This window comes from Vanessa cardui, chromosome 15, assembly GCF_905220365.1.
Source record: "Vanessa cardui chromosome 15, ilVanCard2.1, whole genome shotgun sequence".
NCBI classification, from domain to species: Eukaryota; Metazoa; Arthropoda; class Insecta; order Lepidoptera; family Nymphalidae; genus Vanessa; species Vanessa cardui.
The window spans coordinates 5,002,568-5,011,878 of NC_061137.1; the positions used below are offsets into that span (position 1 = coordinate 5,002,568).

The 9,311-nt window shown below is 31.3% G+C and overlaps 1 protein-coding gene across 1 annotated transcript in view; it reads right to left on the bottom strand.

Annotated features, from left to right (window-relative positions):
* LOC124535590 (arylalkylamine N-acetyltransferase 1) overlaps positions 1 to 7,835 on the bottom strand; it is a 94,802-nt gene extending 86,967 nt beyond the window's left edge. Inside the window, exon 1 of the mRNA XM_047111850.1 lies at positions 7,734 to 7,835. The gene's annotated coding sequence lies outside the window, so the exon portion shown is untranslated. The remainder of the gene's footprint in view (positions 1 to 7,733) is intronic.
* Positions 7,836 to 9,311: the final 1,476 nt, after the last annotated feature.

Consider the following 9,311-nt stretch of genomic DNA (forward strand, 5'->3'; position numbering starts at 1 on the left):
ACTTGTGCAAACTGTGTTTGTTCGAGTATAAACAAAGGCTAAATGGAATGCTTGGGTGGAATTTTACTCTCAATGCAATTAAAGAAGTGTCGTTTAAATTTTTTGTCATGAAATATATTAAAACATGTACAAAAAATTCAATTCGAACATGACCTTGGAAATTTTTATGTTTGAATTTCAATTATCTTATCGCACTCAAAACTGTATCGACGCGTTTTATTCATTGTTGTAGGTCAGGTTCAGGTATCCTTGACTTTTAACATGTATGTATTACAATACGAGGTGTGCTTACGTACATTATAATTAATATAATTACTACTAGTTATAGTTTAAGCGGTTTAACGTTAAGTTATAAATTATTCATCAATAATTAAAGTATTTGTAAAGAAATGAATTGTTTACTTTTTGTTTGAATTACAGGACATATTTTTTGATTGATATAATAAAAAAGAGCCTTCATATGTACCTATTCATGCAGATATTATACTATAATTATCTGTGAAATATGTATTATAAGAGATATGAAAATCTCCACACTTTTGACACATACTTCATATATTTTTTAAATATTTATTTTATGATACGTTTATAAATATATAATTAAATGATAATTTAATAGCTATGGAATACAAATTATATACCAACATAAATGAGTTGGTTCACTTTCGTTAACACTAGGAAGGAATACTAAGATATTGAGAAGCAAAAATCTTATACAATAATAATAATTGTTACAATTTAAACAAAGGTGGTAAGCCGTTTTCACCTTCGTGAGGCAAGTGAAAGGTTACCGTGTAAAAACATTTCGAAATTTGCCGGAAATTTCTAGAGTTTTCTATTCGACCTTGGAAGGTTCAATTCGTGAACGGATGAACGGGAATTTAAATGTCTGAATGGAAAATTTTAATCGCAAACGATATTCCGGTTTTTGTACTTTTTTATGTTGCATATTTTTTTTGTTTGGTATTTTAAGACATGCCTATAAATAGGTGTTAAAAATTATGTGTCGTATTAAAAATATATTATACAAAACATTTTACTTACCGGTTACGTTTTGTAAAAGTTCTCAAATAGTTCAAATAATTTAACTTTTATTAATAAAAATAATTTTGTAGGCGTTATAGTTTTATTTTTGTTATTTGATTATCAATACTTTGTAAGTAAATATTTTGATTCAATCGGCCCTATTAAGAGCGATTGTAAAATAAAATCATTAAGTATTTGTAAATTTTAAATTCAGTACAAATTTACGTAGAGTTAAATTCAAATAGAAAATATAGTATAAAAAAATAAAACAAAGTATTACATTCTCGAAATGCTATAAGTTATCGAAAAAATAAGTAAATTAATGCCTTAATGGGCTATAATTTTTGAATTTTTTGACGATTTTAAATTATGTTGGCACTTACTACATTTTTTTAGATCGAAAGATAACATTAATTGGCACTGCATGTAATATCAATAATTTTTCAAATCAGTCGCTATAGCTCCGTTGTCACGAGAGCACTGTAGAAAAAAAAAACGGCCAGTGTGAAATCGGGATGGAAAAGACTAGAAAGCGTCGAATACAAAGAAAAAAAACCGCCCGAGGTTCTATGATCCCTTCAAAGTCAGACTTTTAAATAGGACTTTCGTTAAGCCTCCGGTTTTGTGATATTGACCTTGATACCCAACATCTCTTAACAGTCCACTATGAGTGACGTTCTAATTTCGACCGGGTGTGTCGTGCAAGATGTTATCCCGAGAAGATCAAGGACAGGGAGCAATTCGAACCCGAATTTTCACAGAATTGTACCAAGCTCCATTTCCTATAGCGACAGTATAAACGACAACAGGCCAGTACCAAACACGTCTCACAGAGGCCTTCCTAATCCTAGGAGTGTGCTTCCAATAGCCTTTTGAGATAGGTTGGTAGCCCGACCTTAAATTTTAAATAGCAACTATATTAGTGTTTGAAGTCCTTTATGTTTTGTCTATAACAAGTCTATAACGGTTTCGAATCGTGGATAGTCCTTGCTGGAACACTTTATAAAGTGCCAGAGCGTGAAATACAGCTTATTTGCTCCGAATAATATTATATAGAAAAATATCGGTTTTTGTTTCTTTTATCTCTGCATCAGTCGGCTCAGGTAGCGTGTTCTATATATAAAATAAATGAAACTCCAATGATGCAGTGTAGTATATATGAAAAATTATTCACACTAAATAATATAATATAATAATAAATATATTCAAATGTCTTATAGTCATGGTCATTTTCGAGATGTAAGTAACTTTTCCATGTTAAAAAACAAAAGTTGTGTAATTAACTGGCGTAATTAATACAAATTGACAAACGATTAGAATCTATATTCCTTATAGCATTATTCTAAGAAGCCTAAATATAACATATTAAGGAATGTCTATGCAATTTTATATCATGGTCGAATTAACGTTTGAAAAAAGAGCAACAACTGATGTCATAATTATTACTTTATTTATGTATCGAAGGTTGTTGATTTAAATGTAGATAAATGAGTTGACACGCTTAGAGGAATCGATACTGCTTTACTTATATAATAAGAGAAAGATTTTAAAACAACATTTTCTTTTAAATACTCGAAATTATAATATGTTCTTCATCATAAGTGCTAAAGTAAATTGAAAGTAAAGTAACAACCTGTAAATATCCCACTGCTGGGATAAGGCCTCCTCTTCCATTAAGGACAGGGTTTTGGGACATATTCCATTACGCTGTTCTAATGCTGGTTGGTGGAATGCACATGTGGCAGAATTTCGTTTCCTCTCCTCACGATGTTTTCCTTCACCATTCATCACGAAATGAATTATAAACACAAATTAAGCACATATGTATATATAGTGGTGCTTGCCTGAGTTGAACCCGCAATCATCGGTTAAGATGCACGCGTTCTAACCACTGGGCCATCTCAGCTCCATAAGTGCTAACTAATCATTTATTAATTGAATAAATTATAGGAAATTATTATAATAGGTATTATAGATTTATTTATTTCGTTAATTTGTGTTGTGTTAGTTTAACATCCTTTTCTGTACCCTTGATTGCGAAATTTCATGATAATATACTGAGTACACAAGAACGTAACAGACAAACGTAGACAAACTTATTTTTGCATTTATATTAGGCTTATTATTCAAAAATAATAAGTAAAATTCTTTTTTTAAGCCAAAATAAGTTATGTTTTCTGTCGGTAACCGCAACTGAAGTGATATCTTTTTAAGTCATGTGACAATCAAATTCGACCTTAAACTTTGCGTCAATTAAACGAATAGCGTCATATAGCGCTCAAAAAGTTTTGAGTTAATTAAAAGAAATATATTCATAACTCACAAGACCCATATATTAAAATGTACTCGGAATGTTTTGTTACTTTAAACGTCATGGGGCACATTCGTTGTTGGGTTTTCCTGTCAAGACATTCTCAGTAAGCAGTTCGGAGCTAGGCTGTGTTGTGAGTAGCTACATTTCCATACCTCGGAAAGTCCATAACGTCTTTAAACCGACCTTAGCATTTTTTATTTTTTGACGTGAGACGTTTCTCCACCACTTGTAAAAACCAATATGTAATGAAATATGTTATATAGAGATCACTCATTATTTTCGAAGTACAGGATATTTCCAATGTGTCCGATAAGCACTTACCACACCCTAAATGTCAGTTTGCCGCAACGGCTCTCAATATAGTGATTCAGCTGGGATCGGAGCCTACACTGTCACCAGATCCGATATAGGGAACCGTGAATCTTCTACCTGTACCTCTGAATAAGGCTTCGCTGAGCCACAGTTCTGACTCGTTCCACCTCCACCGACTTTAGACAGTTGCTGTTTGTTCTCGCAACCACCTACAAGCGGTGCACTTCTCCAACACCTTAACTTGGAGTTCCCAGGGTAGATAGCTCGCGAGAAGTTGTTTCAGTCTAAGTCTCCACGCGGTAATCTCGTCTGGCTATTACCACTATGAGTCTCTGTGGTCTCCGCAATATATCCTGTTGCGGCTGATAGAATTGACCCAAGTAGCATCGTATAGTGACATGAAGTAGATCACATCGGCGTATAAACACATGCTCGTTATTCCCCCTTTGGACCCCACGTTGGATAGTAGAACGAAGCTGATACCGCATCTGAACCCGATTATCATCCAGACCATTGTAACTCCATCGTGATCCATCGTGATCTCTCCATATGTAGACCTAGGTGAGTCTTCTCACCCATCACTAACTCACGCCTTTAGATATATTACCTAAGTGTATAATCTTTATTCGTTTATCATAATTATTCGCTTTCCCTTACCCCATCTATGTAAAAATAAATTTTAAATAGTATTAGGGACCTTATATTTTCGCTTTGTCAAATGTTCCTGGCTGATCATCTACTTAACGAATTCACCTTTTGAATTTTTTTTTTTCATGAAACGTAACCGCTGAATATTAATAAATGCGCTTGTGACAAGTCGATTCTATTGATGTGGTTAAAAAGAAGCGCTTACTAAGATGCCGTATCTTCTTAATTAAAAATGTCAAGTTTTGACCCAAAAACGTACACACATATAAAAAATGCAGAAATACCATAATGAAAATATTAACATGCTTTGTGTAATTTCCACGGGAACGAGTAAAGAAGGACTTTTGTTTGCTTACCAAATAGCTCTTAATATTAAATTGCAGGTTACGGTACTTTTTAAAATAAATTTAATATATTCTTTATCTTACAAAATTACGTTAAATTAGCTATTGCGTTATAGTAATTGGTATTTCTATTTTTAACTACGCTACCGGATTTTTTAATTAGCCTTTATCTACAAATATAATTTGTGAATAGACTAAGTTAAGTGCATATTTGCATATATTTGCTTCAAACGATATTCTTTAAGCAACTTATCTAAATCATGGTATAAATATCTAAGCTGACCTCTGTTAAATATTAATAAATTGACGTGTTTATATACCAAGTATTTAAAAATAGAACTGATTAGATTTATATCAATTCCGACGTTGTTCAAGACAAGTACGATGAAGGCTAATTGTTAATGTTTAATCCTTGTAATAATTTGTAAATGAAATTTTAACTAAGCTTTTTTATATGACGTTGATTGTTTTTTTAAGCTACATTTTTATTTATTGTCTTATATCGTCTGGTAAGTAAATAAAAAATAATGGTGCGCTTACTAATAATTCGTTTAGAGCTGAAGGTAGGGCAGATCTAAGGTAAGCTGATAATTTATTTTCGTTGGCTTTCGTGAGTGAACAGATCGATACTTGCAGAAGGTCAACCTAAATAATCTGGAAATATTATGTGGCACTGCTACCATGATTTGGGAAACGACAAACTTTTTTTGTCGATCGATGATTTCTATTCGAAAATCGATTCTAAAAATCCGTCAAGTGAGATTCGGAAAAAAATAAAGACCTCAAATGTTTTGTGGTATATTTGTTGTATATGTAACTTTATTTTTCTAACAGAGCTGACTGGCTTAATTAAAAGTGAATACAAAAAAAATCACACCTAGACTAGTAGTTGACTTTGATTGATTACTCGCCGAAATCGATTAATCCGTAAAAAATTGGGCCACAAGCAATTCTGTGTATTGAAGAACATAATTATTGTCACGATGGGCAGAAAGAGTTTGGAACCGAATATGAAGTTTGTCTGGACTTGCGGTAAAAATGAATACTTCGGCTGAAGTTCTTCAAGATTTCTTTCAATTTTGTCGCACTTTCACAAAATAACATGCCGTGACTTGTTTACATATCTACTTCAATGATTGCTGTATGTCTCTAACCCACACTCTGCACTCACAGTTTTAAAGTTCAAATACCCAGTTAGCTAATAAAATACTAAACGTGGACTTGTCAATTTTGTACTGCAACATGAGTGCAACTAGAAAATGAATTTGTTTTCAGATAGTAAAAATATCACATAAACAAAATTTCGGCCAAATGCTGGGGTTCGGTCGAATCTCCCGAAATTCAGAATCAGAATACTTAAACTTCTCAAAAGCTTGAAAATTTTAGAAGTTAAAAAAGGTTATATTGTAATAATATAAGTATTCCTTATGATTGATGTTTTACTATACATTTGAATACACTGAATATTACAAAATATTAAATAAATTTTGAAAATAGTCTGTAGCAGTCAGTCAATTAATAACGTATTTTTTTAATTTATTTAAATATTGTGTATACGAAATTCAACGAATCATATCTATTAAAAATATTGTAAAAGAGTATTTAAACAATACACAAAGTAAACTAACAATGCTTCCATTATCGATAGGCTAAAACTGTATAGGACTTAAACTGTAGAACGTAAATAAAACAACAAAAATGTATATAAAAAAAACAAATTCAACCTTTTTTCCAAGAGAAGAGGAAGAAAAAAAACGTGGTCAACAATTTAAAGTTACACTTTTCTAAACCAATACAACATATCCAAACATTAACCGTATCGGTTTACATTTCTAAATGACCATAATGGCGGGACTAGGTGATATATAGCCACAAATCTTGAAGTTCTGGGTTCTAATCGGGTCGATAAAAGTTCTTTGATTCATCCGTCGACAAATTCTCACTAACGGCCCGAATTCTGGAAGTCGCAAGTGTGGACTCTCCCATGCCTCAGGAAGACCAACGTGGGTTGTGTCGAAATATATAGGATAATGAAAGGGAAAGTGAAATGACTATGACCTATGACCTATGACCCTATAAGTGCATCTGTTTACGCATACATTTTTGCTTGCTTAGTTGGCTGGTCTCCCTGGAAATCTTTAGTATCAACACAGCACTATCACGTCGATGAATATGCAAACGAGATACTTAATTCTTCTTACGCCACATCCCTATTAGTAATCTCTACCATGTAACCATATTATACATATAGAAATTTCTATATAATGTATAGTTGGCCAGTCACTGGTCAGTTTAATTTTAATTTCAATGCATTTCCAACATCGCATTAGCACTTGAAATAATCCAATAGTGTTTTGTATTTATGCAAGCGAATGCAATTGATAAACGTGGCAAATGAACTGTACTAGAAAGATAAGGAATGTTATTAAACTATTTGCGTAGATCTACACGTTTCACTCTTGATAACTTCAAGAGAATTATAATTATGTGCAGTTTGAATTATATTGTACGTGACAACGAACTATTGTATGAATTTGTTTTGATTTTACCGGAATGAGAATAAATAAAGGATGCGATCAAGGTAAGACGGAGTAATAATAAATTTGCCCTTAAATTTTTTTGGACCCTTTTTTATTTTATGGAATAAACCAGCATGAAATAAATTTGGAGAAAAAAAATTCTGTTAAATTATTACGGAAATAGATTCTTACTGTTAGGAAGTTTTTATTAGTTTTTTTTTTTTTTAAAAGGAAAATCTTATTCTTTTCCATTTTTAAAGCGACGTGGAACGGTCAATTGTTTTTATAAATTATATATTTCATTTCGAGAGTGAACTTTTATGAACTCCTTTAATAGGAGATATGTGTGTGTGTGTTAGGTTTTTTTTTATAATTTGTAGAATGAACATTTAAGTCACAAAATTAAAAAATCTGGGTTAGTTTACTACACATGAAATATTATTTATTTTATACGAAACGTTTATTACATCTCTATCAAATGCGTATCAGTATTTTTAATGCGTTATATTGCGCATTAAAATAATAAATGTATATTATAATAATATTTGAATATAATAGAAAAGTACATACCTTTTTCGAATTTTCTCTCCTAATTTTTATTTAAAATTAGACAAGTTTCTTGTGTGAATTGTCAAGTAGTCACTGATTTATTTCACTACAGTGTAACGGTCGGCTTATGAATGATTACAGGATGAAAGGGATCTACGGATGTTTCATATTCGATTTTATTATGCGTGTTTAGAGCTCTAGGAGTAAAGTCAGCAGATACAGACCTAAGCGTTTTTTAACACTCAATCATCAAGATCACAATTATAACGTATGTACACAGTGATAAAGAATAAAGAGTTAGTTCAAATACTAACTAATTTTTTGATACATATTAATGTTGCTAGAAATGACAAAGAAAATATAATTACACTAATTTTATAAAGATAATTTTTTTTGTAAAATTTGTTTAATATGATACTTTAAAACTATAATGGGCAACAGTTTTTGATTACATTCGTTCATTTATTCATCGTATAATTTTTCATTTATGTCGCTTTTCTAACAAAACGTAACACTTGCAAAAAAACTTTATGAATCTCCAAAATGTCAGAAGCATTATTATATTATCGATCTCCAAATATGGTGGTTGTTTTATACTAAGTATACCTAAGTCTTAATCAAAATAAATATCGTGATTAAACGTTTTGTGATTTCAAAAACCAATACATGTACTTTGTAATTTAATAATCACCTTTTGTAGACATGGGGCTGCGGAAAGACTGGCTAATTTGGTAATAAACATCATCAATAATAATAAAGAGGAAAGAGCAATATTCCTCGACAACTGATCTCTTGCATATACGTATGAAAGGTGTACATTTATGCCTTTGATATAATCTGTTAAATCTTATATATTAATTAGCGTAAGCCGGTTTTGTCCCAGTGATTATGTGACTAAAGTTACACGTTGAAGATCTTATATGGTCTTATTTTGAAGAACTACAGCCGTAGATGTGATGAAAATTAAAGAGGATTCTTGATACCAATGTACAAAATTGTTACGAATTAACAAATAATTATTCTAAGGGAGCAGAAAAAGTTACTGGCCCGTTAGAGAGCGGGGCTATGGCTGTACAAGGTATAAAAAAAAACAAATGTAAAACGTGCTTTGAGTGAAACGTTGTCAGTTTATAATAAAATTAAATCAAAACTAAGCCCATCATAAAGTTATGGAAATTCCTAAAGTTTTGCAGGAAATCCACTAGTCTGTACGAAGCATTCGTTTTGTTTAATTGTTCGAACATAATTGAGTAAGAAATAATTACAAACGAACTTCATTAACACCAATGTCAGATATCCAACTATAAATCATGCAAATATCACATCAAATGTTTTTTCTGACCCTCTCAATTAGTTACTTGTCTGAGTATTTAAGATTAAATTATCATTGATATTCTTTAATTGAATACCTTTAAGAGAAGTGATCGTATGATAGTTCTTAGACATGTATGACATAAATATATTGTAGGTTTTAATCTTCTAAAGTACTTGCACTAAAGTACTTAAGCATGTATTTAATGAAAACAATTATCTGTCTACTTTGTCAGGATAGAAATAGTAATAAAAGAGTTTATTGGATTAGTTTAGTACTTTGTATTT